At 43.6% G+C, this 26,948-nt stretch overlaps 1 protein-coding gene across 1 annotated transcript in view; it reads left to right on the top strand.

Annotated features, from left to right (window-relative positions):
• Nucleotides 1–26,948, top strand: part of CNBD1 (cyclic nucleotide binding domain containing 1) — a 233,503-nt gene that overhangs the window by 17,491 nt on the left and 189,064 nt on the right. The gene's annotated exons all lie outside the window — the stretch shown is intronic.

Genomic DNA, 26,948 nt, shown 5'->3' with positions numbered 1-26,948 from the left:
CTCGATGGGGCTACCAAGCTCATCTTCTTGTATTTCTGTGCAGATATATGTATTTTTAACATATAGTGCAACCCCACCTCCCTTTCTGTTCCTCCTGTTCTTTTTGAACAAGTTATATCCTTCACTTGCTGTATTCCAGTCATGAGAGTCATCCCACCAAGTCTCAGTTACACCTATCAAGTCATAATTTCCCTCTTGTATTAAAAGTATAAATTCATTCTGTTTGTTTCCCATACTCTGCGCATTAGTATATACACATCGAAGACCATGTGCTTCATAGTCTGGCTTTCTTCCAACACGTTTCTGAAGACTATTATTGGGCGCTATTAGAGCTGTTCTCTTCGTTGCACTGCATGAGCATTGTTCGTCCATTGTTCGTCCATTGTTACCCCCAACTTTACATCTCCCTTCCCCATAGGATTCAGTTTAAAGCCCTCCTGATGAAGTTTTTCATGCTGTGGCCAAACACATTCTTCCCAGCCTTTGTGAGGTGCAACCCATCCCTTGCCAACAGCCCATCTTCCAGGAAGTATAGCCCATGGTCCCAGAATCCAAATCTCTCGTGCCAGCACCACCTTTGTAGCCATTCACCCGGAGTATTTTTCTTTCCCTTTCTAGCCCTCTTCTGACTACTAGAAGGATGGATGAGAAAACTATCTGGGCCCCAAAGTTCTTGAGTTTCCTTCCCAAAGCTTCAAAGTCTGACGTGATTTCTTCGTAGCTCCGCTTGGCGGTATCATTTGATCCCACATGGATGAGAAGAAAGAGATACCTGTCAGTGGGCTTTATGAGTGCAGGCAACCTTTCAGTCACGTCTCTAATTCGTCCTCCCGGGAGACAACATACCTGGCGAGTCCACGGGTCTTCGCGACATACTTGGGTCTCGATCCCACGCAGCAAGGCATCTCCAACTACTACCACTCTTCTCTTCTTGTTGTTGTAGGCCTGGGTTTCATCGCCCCTGTTTGACTGACCTTCAGCCTCTTGCTCATTCTCATGTAGGTTTCCCTGTGATTCTTTCTCTGCAGGCTGTCCTCCAGTCTCATCCTCAAGTACCTGGAATTGGTTCCACAGCTCCACTGCTTCCACTGGTGCAGAGTGGCATCTAGTTCTTCTTCTCCTAACTATCACCCTTTTCCAAGGAGTCTCCTCTACTCCATTTTTCTTCTCCTCAGCATTTCCCACTTCTGCCTCAGCTTGCTGTTGCTCTTCAAGCTTCTAGTCTTCGCTTTGCTGCTGTAGTTCCCCCATTCTGTCCAAGAACTCTTCATGTTCTCTTATTCCCCGGAGGATCGACAGTCGCCGCTCCAGTCCACTTACTTTTTCTTCCAGCAGCATGATCAACTTGCACTTGTTGCAGGTGTAGGCCATGTTGTTCTCAGGCAAGAAAACAAACATTGCACACACCTTGCAGGTCACCACCACTGGAGAGTCTTGTCCTTCCATAGCCTCTTTTTGTGTCTAGCTTTCTGATTGTTCTAGACTAGCCTGTGCCTACTCACTAGAGGTTAAAAGCAGAGTCCCACTGGGGTGGAAGTGTGTGTTACAAGACAAATAATTTAAAAAAATGTTAGGGGCTTCCCCCTTGACCTCCCCTGTTTGCTCCTCCCGTGCACTCGCTCTGTTCGCTCGCTCTCTGGGAGCTTGCCTGCTTCTGTAGTCCCTGGACCAGCTGGAGCAGCTTTCTCTGCTCTGCTCTACTCAGCTGGGAGGCGGGGAACAGACTGAAGCTTCCTGCCCACAGCTGCTGGGAGTACTCAGGCCACCCCCCCCCCCAATTCAGTTGGAGCTCTTAGGAGCACCTGGTGAGCTCACAGCCACTCAGAAGGAAAAGGACAGCCCCCTGGGCTTCCTGCAGGGGAATGACTTCTATGTGGTTGGGGGATCAATGTTACATTAGTAACATGCAAGTAGCAACAAGGGGGCAATCCTATGCATGTTTAGAGGGAAAAAAGTTCTACAATTCCCAGTATTCCCCAGCTATCCATGCTGGCTGGAGAATACTGGGTGTAGGATTTTTTTCCCAACTAAACATGCATAGGATTGTACCTTAAAAGGGTCTGGTTCTGACAGCCATTACTACTATAGTGTGGAATATTGCAAATGGTAAAGTGGATTAAAGAAGATAATAACAGCATTTTATTAAAGTGAGGTAATTATTTCTGTCCAGATGGTCTTGGGTTGTATCCAGCTTTAGTCATACTTAGAGTAGACCCATTGACATCAATAGAATTTAAAATCATAATGATTAACATAAGGCACATTTATTTCAGTGGGTCTTCCCCAAGTATGACTAAATCTGGATCTAAATCCTTGCATTTCCCAGTTGTCATAATAGAAGGAAATGTTTTTCCTGTTTTTATTTGTTTTTTAATTTCAGCATTTTGGAGAAATGATATAAAAATGCTGTACAATAGGCTCATTTTTTTTAAAAAAAATGCATGTGTGGAGGTCTGGCTTCATGTGAATTCCTTGAAACAATTAAAAAGCCTATTTCAAACTCCCCCCTTCTGTACAGAGATGAACTCATAAGTAGCTGTGAAAAAAATTCAGCTTAGGCTTTCAGCACATGTTGGGCTGCAAATTCCCTTGCCTCATCCATCTGGCAGGGAATTTCAGGCCCTCAGAGAGTGATGCCTGGAACACGATTTTTTCGCTGCTCCCACCAATTAACAGCTTTTCCTCTGAGAATGTGGTGGAACTGAAGATCATTATGCTTCTGTGGAATGAAGATGCAAAGCTTTTTCTCTAAAATGAGTTCAAGGAGTAGCTCCTAAGAATGCTGTCGTGTAAATATGGGCCCACATTTTAGCTTGGGTTATAGCATTAAAGGAAAAAGGAGTTCAGCTGAGGAATCTCTCTTTGTTTTGGGGTTTGGGGATTAGTGTGTGTGTGTTTTAAATAAATAAATCTGCAGACAGCCCATACAGGAGCAGTACATCACCATGCATAGTATTTCATTATTTCTCTGCATGTATGGAGAGAATTGCTTGCCAGCTAGTTGCGGTCTCTAGGAAAGCTGGTTTGCATTCTTTTTGGTCACTGAAATGAATGAGAAGACAGGAGAAACAAGTTTCCTAAATAGGCACTTCTAGTGGGTGGAATTTATTCTGGGTGACCCTCATGTGTGTCAGCTCATGCACACAAGTGTTCTAGGGCAACATGCACAAGAAGTGGTAGGCTCACCAACTTACACACCAGGGCAAAATGCACCTCCCTGCCCCATTATTTAGAGGGTGGCAGAAACGGGATCTTGAGGTTTTGACTGGAAGGAGTGTAATATTGTGCGTGGCGACTTTTACTTACTATAGTTGCCTTTCCAAATTATTCTATCCTTATTAAAATAAAAGTAACTCAGGAGTAATGTCTCCAATTGGCAACTGGGTTTTGTGGGTGCATAGGATTTAAACAGCAAAACAAAACAATGCATTCCCTTAGATAAAACAGAATAATCATATGGAAGAAATAAGGAACATTAAACAGCATTCTGACACTCCTCTTGATTAGATGATAGGACGGAAAACAGACCCCAAAGTATAACTGTTGCAGGATAATCCATATTCCTGAATACAACTGTCCATGTGCCACTGTGATTTCAAGACTGCAGCTGCACAACAAAAGAACAACTTCCCATCCCTATGCCAATATAACCGCAGTTGTGTTTGAAGAACTACAGCTGCAGTTGGATCAAAAGACCTAACACAAAATGTCAGCGTCGGCAGCAGTATCAACAAAAACAGCAAAACATTTCAGTTGCAGAGGAGGAGCCCGGTAGATGTAGGCTAATATGCCATATTATTTGTTTTGGAATCTTAATGTCTAGCCCAGTGGGCTCTCTCACTGGCTTGAAAAAGTATTAACAGTACTAAAAATCAACATAAAATCAATGCCTAACTAAAATCACATCTCACAAATACTATCACGTACCCCAAGCTTCCTGTGAGCTTTAGAAGGGGCTGGGAAGGTGTGGCTACAATTCCATGCTGTACTTCATATGTCTCTGTGACCCTCACTGTATTTCTATACAGTTCCTTAGAAGGCTGCTAACATGGTGTTGTAGGGTTGGCCCTACCGCTAGGCAGAGTGAGGCAGCTGCCTGAAGCAGCAGATGCTGTACAGAGGAAGTGAGGAGCACAGAGAGCTGTGTGCCATGTGGCCTGCCCTGCACACCCTAAGCTAGCCTGCTCCCCTCAGATGCAGTGGAGAATGCTGTCCCCCTGCCAGTGTCGAACTAAGATTCAACAGCCAATCAAGTCAACTTTTGTACATGGAATGGGTGGGTTGGTGGGCACCATCTTGTTGTCCACCTCAGGCAGCAAAATGTCTTGGGCTGGCTCTGTATACTAGGCTATTCTTCTCCCATTTGTCCTGGATATTGTGACTTAGGATAATTTTGCTCTACCAAAAAAACAAGGGCTGGATTTCCTACATTGTAATTCAGAGAGAACTGGCAGCTACAAGTTAGAATGACTGTGGTCCTTGTGTGAAGAACACAAACGATTCATTTTATTTCATGATATTCCAGCGACTTTTGTTGCAGATTTAGTATGTAAAGATTAGACTTCAAAGAGAACCCATAATTATTGCATGGTATGTCTTTAATCTACAGGATGAAAACAAAAAGACATACCACCCATAAAATACTTGTTAGGGGAAGCATTATTTTTTAATTCCTAAGAACATATTCTGTAATCAAAAGAAGAGGGTTTTAAGAACAGTGTAAGAAAGAGTCTTTCATATTTTATCCCCACAACACTAACGGTTTGTAGTCCATTATTCTGTAATGATAACAAGACCCGTTTGAATTGTTTTAAATTTAATTGGCCAAGTTATTAAGCTGTGAAAATCATTCTCTTCATAGTGTGGGACAAGTGAGAGTTGTAACTCTAGATTCAGCTGCCCAAAGCCAGCTGGAGAGGAAGATTAGTGCCATTACAATAATCACTTTCTCACATTTCCAAACTTTTGTGGAACCTGTGTGTGTATATGTGTGTGCACACACAGTTTCTATTAACATTTGACTGGCTATAGTCCAGCACACAGTTATGTGCCCCAAATTGCTTTTAATGCTACGACTTAAGAAGAGCCCTGTTGGATCAGACCAGGGGTCCATCTAGTCCAGCGTTGTGGAGAGTATCCAGCCAGATGCCTCCAGAAGCTCACAAATGGGGCATGCTTTCAACAAGACAAGTGCACAAAAGAATTGCGCACTGGACTGCGATGACTGTCTATGATTACTCTTTCTAAAGTGGGTGCCCCCATGTGCAGATGTTCTGGGCAGGGAAAGGACTGTTGGAGGCTATTTCCTGTATACCAGGGATTTGCAAAAAAGAAAAGAAAAAAGAATTTATTATTCTTAAAATTCCCCCCCCCCCAATCCCATGGGAATAATGCTTGTATGCTTTCTGTGAATGTTGACCCACAGCTTGTGGGGGCTGTTTGTCATGTGGAAGGGGGAAAAGTGGCCTGTTTTTTTTTTTTTTTAAATTTTTTAGGTGCAACCTGAGGCCATGGGGAAGAGTTACCCAGGGAAGGATGTGCACCCCTAGGGCCATTCTCCTTTCACCTGATGATCCTTTCAGCTGTGAAGAAGACTGTCTTTTCATGGGGGATGGATGGGGGCAGGTCAGGATTGCATTGACTTTGTGGATGGGCAGGTGTCCTCTTTGACAGGAGACAATCCTCTATGTGAAGGGCTGCCAGAGGACTATCCTCTATTTGAAGGTGCCCTCTATTTTAAGAGCTGGTCAATCCAAGTCTGGTTTAAGGATAAAGAACCATCAGAAGGGAGAGCAGCAGAGCCCTTGAAGTTGCTCATCAATGGCATCTGGACACCAAGGCACACAGGTCACCTGGTCACAGTCTTTTGTGCTGTGGTGAGGTGCAATGTATTGCTACTTAAATTATAATAAGTATGTCTAAATTTGTGCCTATACATATACATTAGTTTATGAAAATTTTATGCAGATGGTTGTCCTCTTTTTGGTAATGCATGTCTTCTTTTTGGTGATTCACAAGTGGCCAGCCTAGCTGGCTGAGACTTAATGGGCAGCAGTCACTTAGCCCCAGTCCACAGGGCCTTGTTGGTTTCTCTTGCTTCCTGGCCTCATGGGACTGCTGGGCAAGGGGAGTCTCTGCCAGGCAGCAGCTGCAAGCAACCCATGTTCCTTGTCTGTGGCTATCACCTGGGTCCTCTTGATTGCTGACTTCTCAGAACCAGTCAGCTTGAATTTTAAGATCATGGGAAGGCATAATGATATAACATTGTTTTGACGGGGGCTTCTGGGGACAAATGGTGGCCACCAGCCCCTGGAAATAGCCCCCAATCCATTGAAACCCCCTCCCATTTTGCCAAACATGAATGGGGTGGCACAACTCGGGTAATTTTATCCCAGCACCAATTAGATAAATCAAAATATTACAAATGTCGAGACATAATTCTAGTGAACAATCCTCACTCCAAAACAGGTATTATAATAGGTGTTTCAGTATCTCTCACACGGAGCACTGAAAAACCTATGCCATAATAAATGTGTTAGTCTCTAAGGTGCCACAAGACTCTTTGTTATTTCTGCTGTAGCACAAACTAACATGGCTGCTCCTCTGGAAACTGAAAACACTGAGAATGAACCAATAAATAACAAAGCCTAGACTTGGTAATGAAGCATTTCGGGAAACTCAAGACAGTTCATATAGCACCCCTCTTAATATCAGCAATAGGAACTGTTCTGAATACTGTGAAAGAATATAAGCATATAAAAAACACTTCAAAAAGCCATCATTCTCTAGACTTGTCGTATAATCAGGGAATTGCTAAAGAAGGGTTGTCACTCCTTACAGAAAGAAGCTTGGGATATTGGATCTGTGCCTGAAAAACACCAGGCGTTTCGGAGGAGGAGGAGGAAGGGGAGGAGAAATAATAACAATAACAACAACAACAACAACAATAATAATAATAATAATAATAATATGGTGTCTACAGAACAGCCACTATGAAGCTGATATCCTTGCAATGCAGCTCTATTCTTTACAGAGGGAAACCCCATGGTACATTTTAAGTAGCACTATTACTGTCTCATTTACTTTCCTTTAATCTCATTTCTCTTTTGTCTTAGCAGCTACAGATAGAACTGGCAGGTTCTTATTAATGATTTCATATGTTACTGTTGTTAAATGTAGAACATTTCTTTGGGAGGTTTCATGAAGTACAGGCAACTAGATTATGCAAGATTCAGTTACTTCAGGGGCAGGCAGCTGGTGAACTTTGGGCGGCCACATTCAGTCTGTGTATGACCACCAGCTGACAGGACACTCGCTTTTGCCATGCTAGTATATAAAAGAACCTACTTGATTTTTATGTTATTGTATTTTAATGTGGTTTGAGTTTTAATGACTTCTGTTGTATAGAGCTTGGGAAGCTTTTTAATGTTAAAAGAAGGATATACATTTCTTTTAAAAAAATCACTATCACCTTCTTGATAGCTGGATGCAGTAAAGAAGCAAAATACCATTATATTTCCTAGAGTTTACCACTGCCCTTCAGGAGACTAAGTACACTGACCTGGGGATTTAGCCAGTCTGCTATGGGTATGTTGGGGAAGGCAAGTAAGTAAGGGGATGGAAAGTGTCATATCCCCTGGTTCTGGGGCACCACATTACCCGGAGGAGAACCCAGACTCAGACAAGTCACAGATCACCCCACTTCAGGGGGAACCCTTGACACCCCCTTCTCTGCCTTCCCGGCCTGAGGATGTGGCTCACCTGTCAACCCCTGACTCAGAGGATGATTTCCTTGCAGCTTATCCTGTCCCTTGGCCATACAGGAGCACGAGAGTGCAGAAACAAACACTGGCCCTTTAAGAACTGCGGTCAGCATCTGGGGTGGGGTGGGGTGGAGCCACTGAAAGAGCAGGCTCTGCCACTCCTCTTAAGGCCTCAGTTCAAAGCAGTCCTATGGTGAAGCAACGACTCCTTATGGGGGAGGACTCCAGTCAGCGGCTCTTTCTGCGTCCTTTGCAAGGGCCTGATGTGGCCTAGAACAGGTAGTGAGTTCCTTGGTGCAGCCAGTATGCTTCCCCTGGGCCTCACACCTAATTAGGACAGGAGGTACTTGCGCCATGGTTTGGGCTGTCTAATCTGGTTGCAGACCACTGCTGGGCACAGGTGCAGCAGTGTGGAGTGCAGGGCCAGCCCTACAGTTATGCAGGATGAGGCGGGCGCGTCAGGCGGTGCGGAATGGGAAGAGTGGTGAATTGTGCCACTCTCCCCACCCAAAGGGCCCGCCGCTCCCTCCCTGTGTGGTGCCACTCCCTGTGGCGCCCGCCCACCTCCCTGTTTGCCGGCCAGCCTCTTGGAGCCTTTTCCCCAAGCCACGGGGGGCTCCCGGGAGAGTCAAAACATTGTGAGAGGGCCTGGCTACTCCAGCAGCTGAGACATCTCGTGATATTTTGGCCCACTCTCTCAGGAGCCCCCTGTGGCTGGGGAAGTAGGGAGGGGAGTGGCTGCTGCCTCCTGCGGTGCCTGCCCACCTCCATGCTCACTGGCTGGCTACTTCTATCTTCCCCAGCTGGGGGGGCCTCCTGACAGAGTCAGCCGAAATGCCACGAGCCGCTCCCACAGCTGGGCCCTCTCATAATACTTTGGCCTGCTCTGCCAGGAGGCCCCTGCGACCAGTGAGGAAGGAGGGAGGGAGGGGAGGAGGAGGAGCCACAGCCACCACCGTCCTCCAGAAGAAGAGGGGTGGTGGCACCAGCCTCAGGGGCAGCACTGCCTCCTCACCTGAGGCGGCAGGATGCCTGGGCCTGATGGAGTGGCTTGGGCCAGTATAGCTACTGAGATATCTTATATGAGACAAGTGAAGCGCATCTGTTTTCCTTTGCTGTCTTGTGTGCTGCATTTTCCCTGTGTGTTTTTACTGCACTACATCAGGAACCTAGGATAAGAACATAAGAACTCAGAACATCAGAAGAGCCCTGCTGGATCAGACCAAGGGTCCATCTAGTCCAGCATTCTGTTCACACAGTGGCCAGCCAGCTGTCGACCGGGAACTCACAAGCAGGACATGAGTGCAACAGCACCCTTCCACCCATGTTCCCCAGCAACTGGTGTACATAGGCTCACTGCCTCTAGTACTGGAGGTAGCACATAGCCATCAAGCCTAGTAGCCATTGATAGCCTTCTCCTCCAGGATTTTGTCTACCTCGCTTTTAAAACCATCCAAGTTGGTGGCCATCACTACATCTTCTGGTAAGGAATTGCCTAGTTTAGCTGTGCGCTGTGTGAAGAAGTTCTTCCTTTTATCTGTCCTGAATCTCCCACCAATCAGCTTCATGGGATGAGCTTCGTTCTAGTATTATGAAAGAGGGAGATAAATCTATCTACATTCTCCACACCATGCCTAATTTTGTACACCTCTATCATGTCTTCCCTTACCCAGTACAACACTGCAAGTCACGAAGAATTAGGGCAGTAGTCAGTGCAGCAGACACTGTGCTGCAAGGAACTCTTTTAACATGTCAGTATGGAACAATTTAAAATGTGAAAATGTGTGAAAGTAGGCTGCCAAATCAAAATATAAGGTACTCAGAGACGTGTCACGGTTGGTCTGAGGGATATGCATTATGTGCTATAGAACTGTAATGCTCTGGAGGAAATAATTTTTTTAAAAAAATTAAAAGGCCTCTACAAATCCTAAGCACACATACAGCATACCACTGGATCCCAGTGCAGATCAGACAGAAGAAAGTGAGACCTCTTTGGCTTCTTATCTTGACCTCCAGTACGGACAATCACGCGTTTCCTTGAAAACGTTTCCCATAATTCCATCAAATGATAAGTTAATTATTGGGTTTGCTCCTGTTCTTTGTTCAGAAAGTAAAGCTCAGCTCAATTTTATTTCAGTAGATTGCAATGTGACTTTTCATACCATAGCTATTCATAGGGGTTCTTGATCTGTAGTGCTCTTCTCTGCTACGAATTATTCAGTGTTCTCTTGCTAAATAGACAAACACCATATCTCGCTGCATACTTGCTATCAGTTACCTCTCCTGTCCAAACCTTTGACTGTTTATGTTCTGATGATTTAAAATGGATTTGCTATATGTGCGTCTGAGTAACCTTTTTTGTGGCTTGCATTTTTAACACTTCTTAAACCTTAATGCGTTACTGTCATGGCACACTGGATCTACTTCTTAGGCTGATATTAAGTTAATGGTGGGGTGGAGGTTTGGTGGGGGTTTGCTATTTCATTTCTCTTCACTAGTTCCTTTGCAGATGTATTCTTATCCACTGCAAAACTAGTTCTCTATCTTTAGGTGGTAGCTCTTCATTCCGCCCCAGCCCTATTGATCTGTGCTATCTTTTCCAAATTGCTTTTGAACTCAGTGGTGTTTCATTATGTGTAAAGAAATAATTTTCATCTTAATTTCCATACCCTTTGTGGAAGATGGTTTTCCATTATTCAGTTGATATTATTAGCTTGTCCTGTTGATAAGTCTGCATTTAAAAAAATAAATAAAACACCCGTAACAATAGTGCTAAAATAACATGTTCAGAGATGTTCCTTTACCAATTTTTCCTAGTTTTGCAGTGGATAAGAATACTGCACAGGGGGCTTTGATCAATTCAAAGCTTGGCAGAGAAACATGAAATGTATTATCCCACATTGGAGCCATATAAGCTACTCTTCCCTGAGACTCAGGGGTAGGAACCAGTGCCCTCCAGATGTTTTGGACTACAGCTTTCATAATCCTTGACTACTGGCCATGGTGGCTTAGGCTGATGGGAGTTATAGTCCAAGACATCTGGAGGGCACCATGTTTTCTACCCATAAGAACATAAGAAGAGCCATGCTGGATCAGACCAAGGGACCCTCTAGTCCAATATTCTGTTCATGCAGTGGCCAACCAGCTGTCGACTAGGAACCCATAAGCAGGACACAAGTGCAACAGCACCCTCCTGTTCCCCAGCAACTGGAGTATACAGGAATACCGCATCTGGTACTGGAGGCAGCACACAGCCATCAAGCCTAGTAGCTATTGATAGACTTCTTCAGGAATTTGTCTAACCCCCTTTTAAAGCCATCCAAGTTGGGTGTGCCTAGGGTTGTGTGGAATGGATCAACAAAACCTGAGCCTGCCAAAGTTCTCTGAATTCCATCTTGAAGCTTGTTCTGACTTGAGAATATATCAGATTGTGAACTTTGTTTTTCTTTTTTCATGAAGATCTGTTCACATTTTCCCAAATGTACAGTATGCATCAGTTGTGCACATTTTTGAAATGTACACATTTTTGAAATGCATGCATCCTGTTGAGCACGTTTGGTATTTTGGGGGGGTCTGTGAATCACATTACAAGCTCGGAAATATATAGACTTTGCAGATTACATCCAAGTCCGTGTTCAGTCTGGAAGGTGCGAACTGGGTAAAATCCTGATTAAAAAAGAACTAAAACAAATTTCTCATACATCCCTAGGTGTGCCCAGCTCAAATGAAAATCTGTGGAACCTAACACCCTGATCCTGAACATATTGTTGTTCAGTCGTTCAGTCGTGTCCGACTCTTCGTGACCCCATGGACCATAGCACGCCAGGCCTTCCTGTCCTGCGCTCTCTCCCGGAGTGTGCTCAAGTCCATGTTCATTGCATCGGTGATGCTATCTAGCCATCTCATCCTCTGCCGTCCCCTTCTCCTTTTGCCTTCAATCTTTCCCAGCATCAGGGTCTTTTCCAGTGACTTTTCTCTTCACATTAGGTGGCCAAATAGTTGAGCTTCAGCTTCAGTATCTGTCCTTCCAATGAGGAGGCAGGGTTGATTTCCTTTAGGATTGACTGATTTGACCTCCTTGCAGTCCAGGGGACTCATAAGAGTCTTCTCCAGCACCACAATTCAGAAGCACCGATTCTTCGGCGCTCAGCCTTCCTTATAGTCCAGCTCTCACAGCCATACGTTGCTACTGGGAAAACCATAGCTTTGATTATACGAACCTTTGTTGGCAAGGTTATGTCTCTGCTTCTTACTATGCTGTCTAGGTTTGCCATAGCTTTCCTCCCAAGGAGCAAGCCTCTTTTAATTTTATGGCTACAGTCACTGTCTGCGGTAGGGATGTACGAAAGTCACTTACCTGGTCTCGCAGCTTGCTTCGCGGTGGGGGGGAGGTGCTTCGCTTCTCCCCCCGAAGTTCAGGCCGGGGGGGGAGGCTTCCCGCCTCGCCAGGCCGAAATTCAGGCCGGGGAGAAGCGCCCCGTCTCCCTGGCCGCGAACTTCAAAAGAAAAGTAAAAAAAAAAAAAAAAGCCCCGTGATAGGCTACGTAATGATTAACGTAGCCTATCACGGCTAGATCTGCAAAGTCAGCCGTGATAGGCTACGTTAATTGTCATGTAGCCTATCACGGGTGACTTAAAAAAAAAAAAAGCGCGTACGGAAATGGCGGCCCCTATAGGGAGCCGCCATTCGCGTTCCTTATTTGGTCGCTGTAGTCTACGTAAAGATTTACGTAGACTACGGCGAAAATAAGGGCAACGCAAATAGCTTTCCTCCCAAGGAGCAAGCATCTTTTAATTTCATGGGTACAGTCACCTTCTGCAGTGATCTTGGAGCCCAAGAAAATAAAATCTGTCATTGCTTCCATTTCTTCCCCTTCTATATGCCAGGAAGTGATGGGACCAGATGCCATGATCTTAGTTTTTGCAATGTTGAGTTTCAAACCAGCTTTTGCACTCTCCACTTTCACCCTCAAAAAGAGGCTGTTTAGATCCTCTTCGCTTTCTGCCATTAGGGTGGTATCGTCTGCGTATCTGAGGTTGTTGATAATTCTCCCAGCAATCTTAATTCTGACCTGTGATTCATCCAACCCGGCATTTCTCATGATGTACTCTGCATATAAATGAAATAAGCAGGGCGACAATATACAGCCTTGTTGTAGTCCTTTCCCAATTTTGAACCAATTGGTTGTTCCATGTCCGGTTCTTACTGTTGCTTCTTGACCCTCGTACAGGTTTCTCAGGAGACAGGTAAGGTGGTCTGGTACTCCTATCTCTTTCAGAATTTGCCACAATTTGTTGTGATCCACACAATCAAAGGCTTTAGCGTAGTCAATGAAGCAGAAATAGACGTTTTTCTGGAATTCTCTTGCTTTCTCCATGATGCAGCGAATGTTGGCGATTTGATCTCTAGTTCCTCTGCCTCTTCGAAATCCAGCTTGTACTTCCGGTAGTTCTTGGTTCATATACTGCTGAAGCTTAGCTTGTAAGATTTTGAGCATAACGTAACCCTGCTGGCATGTGAAATGAGCACAATTGTGCAGTAGTTTGAAAACTCTTTGGCATTGCCCTTCTTTGGAATTGGAATGTAAACTGACCTTTTCCAGTCTTGTGGCCATTGTTGAGTGTTGAGTGTTCCAAATTTGTTGGCATATTGAGTGCAGCACTTTAACAGCGTCATCTTTTAGGATCTTAAATAGGTCATCTCTGCTAGCTTTGTTGTTAGTAATGCTTCCTAAGGCCCACTTGACTTCACTGTCGGGGATGTCCGGCTCAAGTTCAGTGATCGCACTATCATGGCTATCAGGGACATTCAGATCTTCCCTGTATAGTTCTTCTGTGTATTCTTTCCACCTCTTCTTAATCTCATCTGCTTCTGTCAGGTCCCTGCCTTCTTTGTCCTTTATCATGCCCGTCTTTGCACAAAACAATCCCTTGATATCTCTGATTTTCTTGAAGAGATGTCTAGTCTTTCCCATTCTGTTGTTTTCCTCGATTTCTTTGCATTGTTCATTTAAGAAGGCCTTCTTGTCTCTCCTTGCTATTCCTTTGAACTCTGCATTCAGTTGGATATATCTTCCTCTTTCTCCCTTGCTTTTCGCTTCCCTTCTTTCCTCAGCTACTTGTAAAGCCTCATCAGACAGCCACTTGGCTTTCTTGCATTTCTTTTTCTTTGGGATGGATTGAGTTGCTGCCTCCTGAACAATGTTACGGACCTCCGTCCATAGTTCCTCAGGCACTCTGTCTGTCAGGTCTAATCCCTTAAATCTATTCCTCACCTCCACTGTATATTCATAAGGGATATGATTTAGGTCATACCTGAATGGTTTAGTGGTTTTCCCTACGTTCTTCAATTTAAGCTGAAATTTTGCAAGAAGAAGCTCATGATCTGAGCCACAGTCAGCTCCATGTTTTGATTTTACTGACTGTATAGAGCTTAGGGATGTCACTCAGAGAATTCCACCACGGATCTCAGTGAGGCTGCAAAGTACATAATCAAACTGATTTCGATATTGACCATCTGGTGATGTCCATGTGTAGAGTCACCTCTTGTGCTGTTGGAAAAGAGTGTTTGCTATGATCAGCGTGTTCTCTTGGCAAAACTCTATTAGCCTTTGTCCTGCTTCAGTTTGTACACCAAGGCCATGCTTGCCTGTTACCCTGGTGATTTCTTGACTTCCTACTTTAGCATTCCAATCCCCTATGATGAAGAGGACATCTTTTTTTGGTGTTAGTTCTAGAAGGTGTTCTAGGTCTTCATTGAACCGATCACCCTCAGCTTTTTCGAATTACTGTGATGTTGAATGGTTTGCCTTGGATTCGTACTGAGATCATTCTATCGTTTTTGAGATTGTACCCCATTACTTTTGTTGACTATGAGTGCTACTCCATTTCTTCTAAGGGATACTTGCCCACAGTAGAAGATATAATGGTTACCTGAATTAAATTTGCCCATGCTTGTCCATTTTAGTTCATTGATTCCCAAGATGTCGATGTTCAATCTTGCCATCTCATGTTTGACCACCTCTAGCTTACCTTGATTCATTGATTTTACATTCCAGGTTCCTAAACAATATTGTTCTTTACAGCATTGGACTTTCTTTTTACCACCAGACACATCCACAGCTGAGTGTCCTTTCAGCTTTGGCCCAGCCGCTTCACTCTTTCTGGCGCTACTTGGAAATTCCCTCTGCTCTTCCCCAGTAGTATATTGGACACCTTCCGACCTGAGGGGCTCATCTTCCGGTGTCATCTCTTTTAGCCTTGTGATACATTCCATGGGGTTTCCTTGGCAAGAATACTGGAGTGGGTTGCCATTTCCTTCTCCACTGACATTTTGTCAGAACTCTCTGCCATGACCTGTCCGTCTTGGGTGGCCCTGCACGGCATAGCTTATGGCTTCACTGAGTTACGCAAGCCCCTTCGCCACAACAAGGCAGTGATCCATGAAGGGGCCTGAACATATTAGTTAGATATAAATGCCATGTTCAAATGTCATTTGCAAGGGTTCTGATCCCCTGTTTCTGATGTGATGCATAAAACAGGGATTCACAGATGTCAATTGCACTAAGATACATGCGATCCAAATGATCTGCATGAGATATGTGAATCTCAACTTTGTCTCAGGGCCAAACCAGACATTCTTTTAAAGCAGGGGTGGACAATATGTGGCTCTCCAAATGTTTTGGCCTACAACTCCCATCAGCTCTAGCTAGCAGAGTTAATGGTGAAGGATAATGGCAATTGTAGGCCAAAACATCTGGAGAGCGACAAGTTGCCCACTCCTGCTTTAAAGAATGTCTTTCATTTTTATTCTAGAGTAGGTAGAGGGCCACAGAGCTGGATTGGGACCTGTGTGTGTGTAGGGGGAGCATTAGGGTACTTTAATATTTACCTCCTGTTATGGGCCTGGATTAGAGCCTGTGTACCTGCAATTTCTATTGCAAAATCACAATACATTTGCTTTATGGATGTTGCTGCTAGCTACATCTTTAAAATAATGCCTGTTTTGTCACTTGGAAGTACAGAAATGGAAACACAGCCTTGAGTTCTCAATTATTTCAGCTAGTTTTACTTTTAAATCTTAGTCCTGAATGCTGTTAGGATTAATTGGATCAATTATGGCTAGAACTAGAAATTACTGGAGTGGAGACACATGACTGTATCCCAAAACAGCAGCTCTGCATCACCTCCTTATCACTTTCTGGTAATGTGTAATAAAACAAAATGTGTGACATGACATAATCAAGCCCCACTTCATTGGTAGGCACTTGCAGGGGGCAGAGAGCCTTGGAGGATGAGATAAAGGGTTGTTGTTTTCAACCACACATCTCTAGCAACATCTAGTTCTAGCTCGAGTGCTGAAGTCTGATTTCAAGGGAAATTTTGCACAACTTTTTAAAAAAATAATTGCACAATGTTTAGATATTTCAGATTCAGCAACTTCCATGCCATTGATGGAAAATAATTAAGTAGTAGTAAAAAAAATGGCAGCAGGCTTCCTCTTTAGAGCATTTCCGTGCTTTCTGATTATTGCTTTCAGCTTGATCCTCAGACCCGGACTATGCCAGTGCCTTAAGCACACATAGCCTACGAATTCTCTAATGTGCATGATAGTTGCACCACTGTTTCTGAACACATCAGATTCTGTCCCTGACCTTTAATCAGTGGTGTATCAGTCACATGGAATAGGGAGAGAAGCAAGGAATGGAAATAATGCATGAGAGGCCAGACCAAAGGAAAAATGGTATTTTTGAAATGTTCAAGAATGTAAAAAGAAGTTGGTAGTCCAGTTTCCTAGAGTGCAGGACAAATAATCAGAATTGTTGTTGTTAATTTTTATATTGCACTGTCAGAGTGCAGGTTGCTTTGCAAAATGAAAGTGGACTAGGGTGGATACCTTCACATTGCCAAAAAAGAAACAAGGACAAAAAGAAAGAAAGAGATGAATTGCATCACCAAAAGGAGAGAACAAAGGAGGACAGCAATTTGTATAGCATTTAGATACACAGATTTATGTGTATTGGTGCATATTTAGTAATAACTATAATTTCAATAGAAATACAATAATCTCACCATAGCAAAGAAGGTTGACGAGATGACCTGTGCACCTGTTGCTCAGTCTGCTGTACAGGTGCTAACTGTTGCTGGGCAGCTTCAAAGTCCCAGTTCCTCCTTCTTATAGTTCTTTGACTTTAAATCAGACTTGTACTGGCCAGCTCATCAAATAGAGGATACCTTCAAATAGAGAACTGTTCTTTATAAAGTAGGACACCTGGCCCTAAGGACAGGTGCCTTCTCTGAGGAACTTAATGATCTAAAATTCTACATTGGGGAAACAGAGGAAGGGTGAGGAAGTGGAGGCAGGGATAAACAGGGAATGGACATACAGTTGTTTCATTTACATATGCAGTAGGTCATGGATCTGGAAATGTCAGATAAATCAAAAATATGGCAGCTAGATGGTTAATGCTGGGAGTCGTAGGGGGACACGAGGTTGGAGAAGGGCTGTAACAGGTGATGTGAAAGAGTTCTGCCAGTCAGAAAAGAGGGGCTAGATGGAGAAATAGTTTGACCCTGGGATACGGCAGCTCCCTATATTCCTATACTGAAGAGAGTAGTGGCTGAGTGAAGACTTGAGGTCAAGAAAGGAGTTCATCAACACCACCTTCAGTTAGTCCAAAATATGATGGCCAGGCTGCTGACTCAGATAAAGCCCAGATTATATCATGACAATACTTCTCCATCTGGACTAGCTGCCAGTCTGTTTCTGGGCCCAATTCAAAGTGTTGATAGGGATGTACGAAACGCTTACCTTGCTCCATTCCGGGGTATTTGTGGTGGGGGGGAGGCGCTCTGGCGCTCCCCCCGGAATCCTCCCCAGCTGGCTCCGCAGCGACTCCGTGGAGCCGCTGGCCAGGGTCGGCCACCGCCGGAATTCCAGCCACTGCTGGGCTGCTGTGGCCACATAGCCGGCTGCTATGCCGGCTGCCATTTGCGTGGCTGCCAAGCTGTGATAGGCTATGCAAGTATTTATGTAGTTTATCACGAAGAAAGGCAGCCACGCAAATGGCGGCTGCTACGACAGCTGCCATTTGCAGCCACAGCAGCCCGGCAGTGGCTGGGAGACCAGCTGGAGCTGCCGCCACTGCATCCGCCACCGCATCTGCCCCTGCCGGAGCTGCCAAAGCCACCGCATCTGCCGCCAGGTAGGCTCCGTCCCAGGGGGATTCCGCGGGGTGGCAGGGGGGGAGGCTGTTCCGCCATGGATTCCGGGGGGCTGGATTCTAAAGAATCCGGCCTCACTGGAGTCTCTGGCAGAATTCTCTGACATCCCTAAGTGTTGACTGTAACTCTTAAAGTCTAAATGGCTTGAGCCAGGTTATCTGAAGGAACCTCCAGGTGCCTCTGCCAAATGAGGCAAGGCTACAAGAGGGAGGGCCTTGTGGAATGCTCTCTCCCTGGCACCTACATTGTGGTCTTCCTTGCACGAAGTGAAGACCTTTTTATTTTCCCAGGCATTTTAGGAATGTTTTAATGCTTTAAAGACTTCACACTGTTTTATCCCCATTGCTGGTTTTTATCATGTTCTGCTGCTGTTTTTATCCTTTTTCAGCCGATTGTATTACCATTTGCATTTTAATGGTAATAAAATTGTTTGCATTTTATGTTTTTAATTTGTGCACTGCCCAGAGAATTTCAGTTACAGTGTAATAAATAAATACATAAACTAGGGAGTCCACAGAAAAGTTGGGTTTTTAAGGAGGGATTTGAACAAGTAATAGAGAAGTAGCAAAACTTATGTCTTCTGTGAGGCACTTGCAAGTATATGAGGCAGCAGGGGAGAAAAAGCAGAGTTGTTTGTGCTTCCCTGCACACTTTCAGACAGTGAAGGATGATAATTATGGAGTATGACATTGTTCCATAATTCAGGTATTACATAGCATCCAGATTCTTCATTTGAGAGTCTCTGTGTCAACTTATGTAGACTTGTCAACACTCCTATATGCCAGCTGTGGAGGCTGGTGGCTCCGTTGTCTGGGGTGGTGAATCTGCTCCAGGTTTCAGTCAGAACCAGTCAGAACTCTAAAGGAGCTATCCAAGGTGCTTCCACACCTTGGATAGCTCCTTTAGAGTTCTGACTGAAACCCAGAGCACATTCACCACCCCACTGACATTGGAGCCACCAGCCTCCACCACATGCCAACATGGTCTTATGGACATGTATAGAAAAAGGAACTGATCCAGCCTGATTTCGACCAAAGCCATTCTGCTTAATGCACTGGGTAAACGATATCTGAATTGGCCATTGTTTTTCTGTGATGTTATACAGAAAGGTGTCTTGATGGACAGTACATTTCCCTAATCAAACCCATTACATGGAGATAAATTAGTGCATGCCCTCCTCTCACACACCCAGCACAAGGGGATGTCATGCTTGAATGTGGACATCGTACATAAAGTCGTAGTCCTATGTGTATAGCCACAGATTGCCAGAATAAGTCAGTTGTATGTAGGCTTTATTCAAATGTTTAGTGCTTTATTCAAACTGCTTAGAGATTTTATGGTATCAAGCAGTATATAAGTATTACAAATAAATGAATGTGACATCCCTTCATGGATGTTCAGAAGGGCAGATGCACTCGGTATGCAAAGGGAGAAGATGCATACTTGCTCCCCTCCATGCCAATGGGCAGAATCAGGGGAAATGAATTGTACAATCCATCCCAGAATCATGTGTTCTAAGCTAGAGAAGAAGCTTACCCGCCAAAATGCAGAACTCCAAGATCACATAGCAGCAGCACCATGTTACCTGTTCTGTAGCTTACTTTATATAGTGATTAATCCATCCCTGTTACGTCGTAATTAATCCATCCCATTTCTAACCATTTCCAAGCCTTACAAAAAGATCATTTTTATTGATATAAATGGAGACAACTTTCTGTTCTTTAAATCTATCATAGGATGGAATTTTCTTATAAACATTTTGATTGTCACCTGTCAAAGTACAGTTTTGGTGCATTGACAACATTTCTGCATTACTTGTCAGTAGGGATTTTTGTAACTACTTACTTATGCAAATATATACTACTAAAAAAATAAATTTTGTTAGTCAAATTGTAGTCCCAGAATCAAATTAACATTTTAACCATCTTTTCATAGGCTCATGAATAACAAACAGTTTTAATCATGCAGCAAGCTGAAATTCATAACTACTGTTCTAATTAGTGAACATGTTTTGTTAATGTGGCTTGGTGTCTTAGGCAGAAAAATCAAAGCAAATCTGTTTGATTAGTCCTTTTTCTTGTTTGCTTTTCTCCATAGGCTGTAACCGTTAGTCAGTTGTCATGTTAAAGTCACCATTGTGCAAATGTGTCAATATTGTTTTCTTGGGAATTGTCCCCATTTGTCTGGTGTATGAGAAATAAAAGGAACAAGTGACCCCCCCCCCCAGTTGCTTGTGTATGGCGTGAGGTGTTTTTGTCCCAGGGGAATAATTTAATTTGGTTTGCATTTTTAAGTGAATTGATCTAATTTGCACTTACTGGATTAATACGTGGAGTGGAATAATTCTCCTTCAGACTGCATACTTCTTGGAATTTTGTGATGCAGCTCTTGGCTCAAAAATTACACACCAATTGCAGACTGATGCAGAAATTGGATGGAGCAGACTTATGACTGAATACCTGTGAATTAACATGGGCTGCAAATAGACTGATTTGTCCATTCCTATTCTGCCCTCTGGATTCTACCCCACCAGGTATTTCTTGATCTCATGTGGATTGTGCTGGCTGGCTGTCAAGCCATTCTGTCCCTTCAAAAAGCAGAGAGTCAAATCTAGCCTGAACCAAAACCTGGAAGAAACCTTTATTTTTTCCTAGAACAGAACCTGAACCATTATCTGAATTACCGTGTTGAACATGAACTGGAACAGCTGCTAAAGATGAGAAGCCTGTCAGAGAGAAGAGGTGGCAGCCGTAATTCAACACTATCATGGCTGAATACACAGGGATTCAAACTAGGCATGCAGGGAAAAATTCGTTCAGTTCACAGTTTAATGTGAACTACTTAATTTAGCATTTTTGAACCACTATGCAAATCAGAACTCAGTTATCTTTTGAAATTTTCACTTCTCTGAATTTTGCAATGGAGTTCTCCAATCAAATGCATACAAATAGAGTATGTTAGTTAAAATGTTCAAAAATGCATTATCTTAGGAAAATTTCTGAAAGCAATGTGTATATTAGGCAAAAATGCATACAAATATGCAAGTATAAGGAGAAGTGTGCACAAAAGTGCACACTTTATGGATTGTTATGCATTTTTAAAAAAATTATCACAAAGTGGGAAGATCTGAACTTAAGACTGGAGAAATTTGCAACGTTTGAGATGAACCAAATTTAAGACTGGAAAATTGAGAAACTGAGAGAAATTCACAGATTCATCCATCCCTAATTCAAACCCAGACTTGAGAGCTAAGCCTTGGCCTGGATGGATAAATCTGCCATGCAGTTTCTCTCACACTTGAATTTTAAAATCTCACATTCTTTTGTCCCAAATATGCAGAACTTCGTGACTTTTGGTAAATTCTTATCAAAACCAAACTGAAACTAAATTCTCAGCCATCCCCAATCAGAGTAGATAATACTGGGCCTGATAGGCAAATAGTTTGACCTGGTATAAAGCAACTTCAAGTGTTCCTAAGTATAGCTATGGGCACAATCAAGGTGATCATTTATAAGCTTACAACCATGTGTCCAGAGTCTTTCTGTTTAAAACTAAACATGACAGTCTTGAAATTGGCCCTTGCATGCTTGGTTTTCCTTACTAAACGGCAGCCATGGGGGAAGCAATCTGGATCAGAACTATGGTTTCCCCCACCACAGTATCAGCCCAGCTCTCTCCAACAACTGCTATTTGCATTGTGTGGAAAACTCCTATCAGTGCAATGGGAACTTTCCTCCTGGGGCAAATAGCAGCCGCTGGGGGGAGGGAGCAGGGATTATCTGGACCACTTCTGAGGCAAATGGTTAAAGCTCTCTCTCCCCCGCCCCATGCCATGGTCCCAGTCCAGATCAGGACCTTCACAGCTGCTATTTAGTAAAGAAAAAATGAGCAAAAAGGGCCAGCCACATGAAAACATCACACCTAGTTTGACCCCTAGTGCAGTGAAGTAATTTAGGATGCAATCCCTAGCATGGCTGGCTGGGGAATGCTGGAAGTTGTAGGACTTTTTTCTGTCTATTAATCAATTTTTTATTGTGAGTTTTAACAAAACAACGCAAACAAAAACATAACAAAACCAAAAAAATTAAAAATATAACAACATATTCTAAAATCCTCAGTTACAAATATTAAAATATTCTAGGGAGAAAAAAAAGAGAGAAAGAAGGGTTACACATAAATGTCAGTAAAAGCAGACCAGATATCCAAATATAAGTCAATTTGCAAGTTGTGCCTATATACCACTCTTTCAAATGTTGCTAGCATTGTTAGGTCTTAAATCCATTGTATTATAGGTGGTGAGCTTTTATCATTCCAGTATTGTAGTAGTATCAGTCTTTTAGCAACCAAAAGGGTGAGAAAGATCTATTTACAGCTGACCATGGGTTACATTCCAAATAGCTGGTAAGTAATTTAAGGGAACATTTAGATCAGTAAATATTAAAGAGCTTTCCAATACAAAATTTATCTGTATAATAACTTCCTCCCCAAAGGCGGCAACTATTGGGCATTTCCAAAACATATGAATAAGAGAAGCGTTAACTGCATTACACCTCCAACAATTAGCTGAGTTTGACAAGCCTTTATTAAAGAGCCATCTCTTTAATAAATGACTTTTTTTCTGTCTAAACAAGCATAGGATTTTAGCCTTAGACTCTGGACTTAATGGTCTGATGGGATGTGGGTCTTTAGATTGGAATGTGTATTACTTCACTTATTTCAAAATGAGGTAAGCTAGCCCTGCTGCATTTTGGGGCCTTCCTGCTCATTCTGCTGACTTTGGGGCCCTGGGTGCTTACCTTGAAGCTGCACCCTTATGGCACCACTGGTTTGGTTCTTCTGGACAATAGAGAAATCTTTACACTGAAATGGACATATCATGTCGTGTGGCTTTTGCAGGAAAGCTATGTGAGCAGGAAAAAGCTGCTCACAAATCTTCCTGCTTGCAAAACCTTATTCTTTTCAAAAACCATGCAGATTCTGCATGCCAAATTATGCTCCTCCCCCCTGCCACCCATTAGTGCCTTCTTTCCCAAGAGTGCTACTGTGAAGGAAAATCACAATACTGAAATGTGTGCCTTAAGCTAAAGAAGAACCCCCATCCCATGGGAGCAGTGGTCATGGACATGTGTAGGGTACCACGTTGAAGAAGGCTGATCTAAAATGACAATACATCACAGCATAACAATAAATACAGGATTCCTTTTTTCTTCCATCCCAATTCCCCCCCCCCTCCATATTCAAGCACATACTCAAATCGACAACTTTCTGATTAGTCAAAGTACTTGGTATAATAACCCTATATTTATCATCCCAGACGCATCAGCAGTACTTTGATGGAGAGCTGAAAGAAGTCATAGTGACACAGAATGGTTATTAAGGCCTAATGTGGTCCTTGAGACAGACCACAAGGTGCACACACTGGCAGAATATGCAGCATTACTAATGAATGGATACATGCTCGCATCCCCTTTTGAGGGATGGGTGGGAAAAAGGCCAACTTCCTGAAATCCTATATCCTCCATATTTATTGTTCATCTCTTCCTTTATGAGTCTGCCAATCTGCCTGAATCAGCTGGACAGGTCCTCTTGTGGATCCTACCACCATCTGAGGCTTGGTTGGTGGGAATATATAGAAGGCCTTCTTGTTCCATGCCTAGGAATGGAACTCCCTGCCCTAGGAGATCCATGTGGCTCCTTTCCTGATGACATTTTGTAATCTTTTGAAGACCTTATCTGATCTATTTTTTTTGGCCTAGGTCCTTAGTTATTGTTTCTGTGCCATGATCTGTTTTTTACCTCCTTGGTTTTGTTGTTTTATAACTTTTGATGCAAGTCACCTTGTTTTTGTTTTTGTTCTTTTAAATTTGCAAAAAAGATAACATCACAGGAAAAATCCCCACTTCACAGGAATGTAGTTTAAAAGCACATGAGGGTCTGCAATTATCAGAGAGTTTTCCAAAACCAATTAATACGAGCAATAACTTTGATGTAAGCCACTTAAAGTGGAAAGGACGGGGCATCAAATGATGATGTCAACAACAACACAACCCTTGGTCACATCAACCTTTTCCTTTGGCATCATATTTTCTGTAGCTCCTTTGGTATGTCATTGTTAACACAATTGATTTTATTTATATACTATGCGAATGCAGTGCTGAAATCTTAAGCCTGCTTGTTGCATATTAATACTATGGAACTCACCAGCATGCAATGTAGTACAAGATGTGTATATCTGTCTTTTCAAGCCTCCTTCCCTCCTCCTGCCTCTTGAGCATGGAGTAACAGTTCATTTAGGAACAGCACATATAAGAATCCTACATACCTGGATACAATATTTGAATGCAAACTACATTCATGCATCAGATGTGAAATACGCGTGTGTTGCCTCAAAGTAAAAATGAGCATAGGGTTGATCCTTCTCCAGTCATGTCAAATGGCCCTTAATCAGATCTGATTCTGGGAAGTGCTTCTGGCTTTGATTTTGCTGATGGCAGTTTGCAAGGTGCTAGAGAACACACAAGTGATTCATGAATTTCTCTTTTTTATGCCTTCAGGTCTGGTGTGAAGGGGGAAGTTGCATCATGTCATCCCTATGGTCAAATGTGTGTGCTGTTTTCACCTTGGGAATGTAGGAGTTCAGCCACAGGGCCGACATGTGACTTCTTTCTCTACACAAGACCCAGGAGTTTGGAAAGAACCACCTTTAGGTGGCAAGGTGGGATAAGGAAGGAAAAATAAATGAAGAGAATGTGGAAGTTGCACTTGCAGTGCTCCTGGCAGAAGGCAGAGATGTAGTCCAGGCTAGCAGAATGGATGGCCCAACCAAGCTACACGTAACAAGCCATGTATGGCAGCTTATCATAGGATCAAATACTTCCTCTGCCTAATGCGGTCTGCAAAATAGGAGAGGTAGTCAAGCACAAGGCAGGTCACAATAAAGGGCTTGGTGGGTTGTGAGTTGTGCAGGTCTGGCACCAGACTTCAGGGGGCCCTTGGACAGAGTTCTGCCAAAGGCCCCATCCTTCTCTCCCCAGGCACTTCCCCCTCCTCCTCCCACCTCTCCTCCACCTCCATTTCCTGCTTCCTCCTCCCCCTCCTCCCCCACCTTCCCACTGAAGCTGCTTCCTTCATCCCTCACCTTCTGCCTCCACCTGCCTGACAGCCAGCCAGCCAGCCAGCCAGCCAGCCAGCCAGCCAGCCAGCCACCTCCTCTTCACCAAGTGGTTTCCCTGGAAAGCAGTACCTTAGCTGCTTCCTCCATCCCCTGCCCACCCTGTTGCCTCCTGTCTGTCTGAATGTCTTTCTGCCTGCCTACCGGCCACCTCTTCTTCTCCCAGAAGCCACCAGCTCACTGAAAAGTTTCACTGTAGGGCAGTGGCAGCAGTGGTGCTTTTTGAACGAGAGCTGAACCAACACTTGGATTCACTCGGTATCCGCCGCCTGCCATCTGGAACTATGGCAAATGCAAGTGCTGTCCCCCAGCAGAGCTTTTTGCAAGTGGTGTGGAGGTAAGTGCCTGCTGCGATGAGCAGTGGTACTTTTGAAAAGGAGCTGAGTCAGCACTTAGTTCTAGTCAGTGCATGCTGCTTGCCATCTTGTGAGTCAGCATGGTTGAGGATGAGTCCTTCTGAGCCTGTGGGCCTTTGGCAGCTGCCTACCCATGCTGACCCTTGATGCCAGGGCTGAGGTCTGGTATAAAGTCTTAGTATCTGATATATATGTATGTCACTTGGCCCTTGGATCCAGCTAATTCCCAGCCCTTGCAGCCACACCCTTAAGATGCGTGATGTCCTAAAGGTCCCTGTCATGTCCGAAGTCCTGCCACAATTATTTCCTTTCCAAGACACAAGAGAAAATGAAATTAGTCCCCACAATGAATAATCCTAATCAAGTTTGCTGTGAATGGTGATTATATAGCTATTTTAGAAGACAGCTACATCCAGCTGTCACTGGCAGTCATTGCTGCTGAGAAAAGATTCTCTGGGTTGTGACAAACTCAGCAGTCCGATTTCCGAATCATCAAAGCTTCACATTTCCAAGTCTAAACTTTGGTCACGATGTCCCCATTTGCTGAAAAAATATTGCAGATAGAGCTGCTATTTATTAATTCACAAATAATAAAATAAAACATACATAATGTTATCTGAAAGCAGTGGGACTCCAAGAAACATACATTAACATCTGCTGATCAATCTTATTGCTCCATTAAGCAGGCTTAGCTCTGCCGCTGGCTGCTTACAGGGTAACTGCATTGCTTTTTCATTTGAAGGATGGAAGTGCCTTGACTTTTATGAATTTCAGTTCTTGTACAAACAAGAATAATGAAAGTAAAAAAACTCTTCCACTGTAGTGTCTCAGAAATAACAAACACTATGTAATGCATATTATTATACATCAAGACATGCAATCGTAGACAGTTTCATATTTACATAATTCAAATGAATATTAAGTATGGTGGAGTGAAATATTGCATAGTACAAAATCCTTTGGGGCCCTGAGATACATAATAAAAGTGATCAATCCTTTTAAAACAAATGACTTGGGTTGCAATCTGAAAAACACTAAGGCACAAGGCCCATTGAACGCAGTGAATGAGCCACAGCAAGCCTTGGTCTTCTTGTGTGCTTCCCCTTCTTGTCCTGCATGGTCACAAAGAGGAGCTGGGAGGCACTGACTTCTCTTTTAGATTAACCACAGCTTATCTTTTCATCCAAACCTGGTTGTTGTTGTTGTTGTTCAGTCGTTCAGTCGTGTCCGACTCTTCGTGACCCCATGGACCATAGCACGCCAGGCCTTCCTGTCCTGCGCTCTCTCCCGGAGCGTGCTCAAGTTCATATTCATTGCATCCGTGATGCTATCTAGCCATCTCATCCTCTGCCGTCCCCTTCTCCTTTTGCCTTCAGTCTTTCCCAGCATCAGGGTCTTTTCCAGGGAGTTTTCTCTTCGCATTAGGTGGCCAAA

Source organism: Heloderma suspectum, chromosome 4, assembly GCF_057233095.1.
Source record: "Heloderma suspectum isolate Gila_16-S chromosome 4, 16-S_ref, whole genome shotgun sequence".
Lineage (NCBI taxonomy): Eukaryota > Metazoa > Chordata > Lepidosauria > Squamata > Helodermatidae > Heloderma > Heloderma suspectum.
This window is presented reverse-complemented; position numbering and strand designations above follow the sequence as displayed.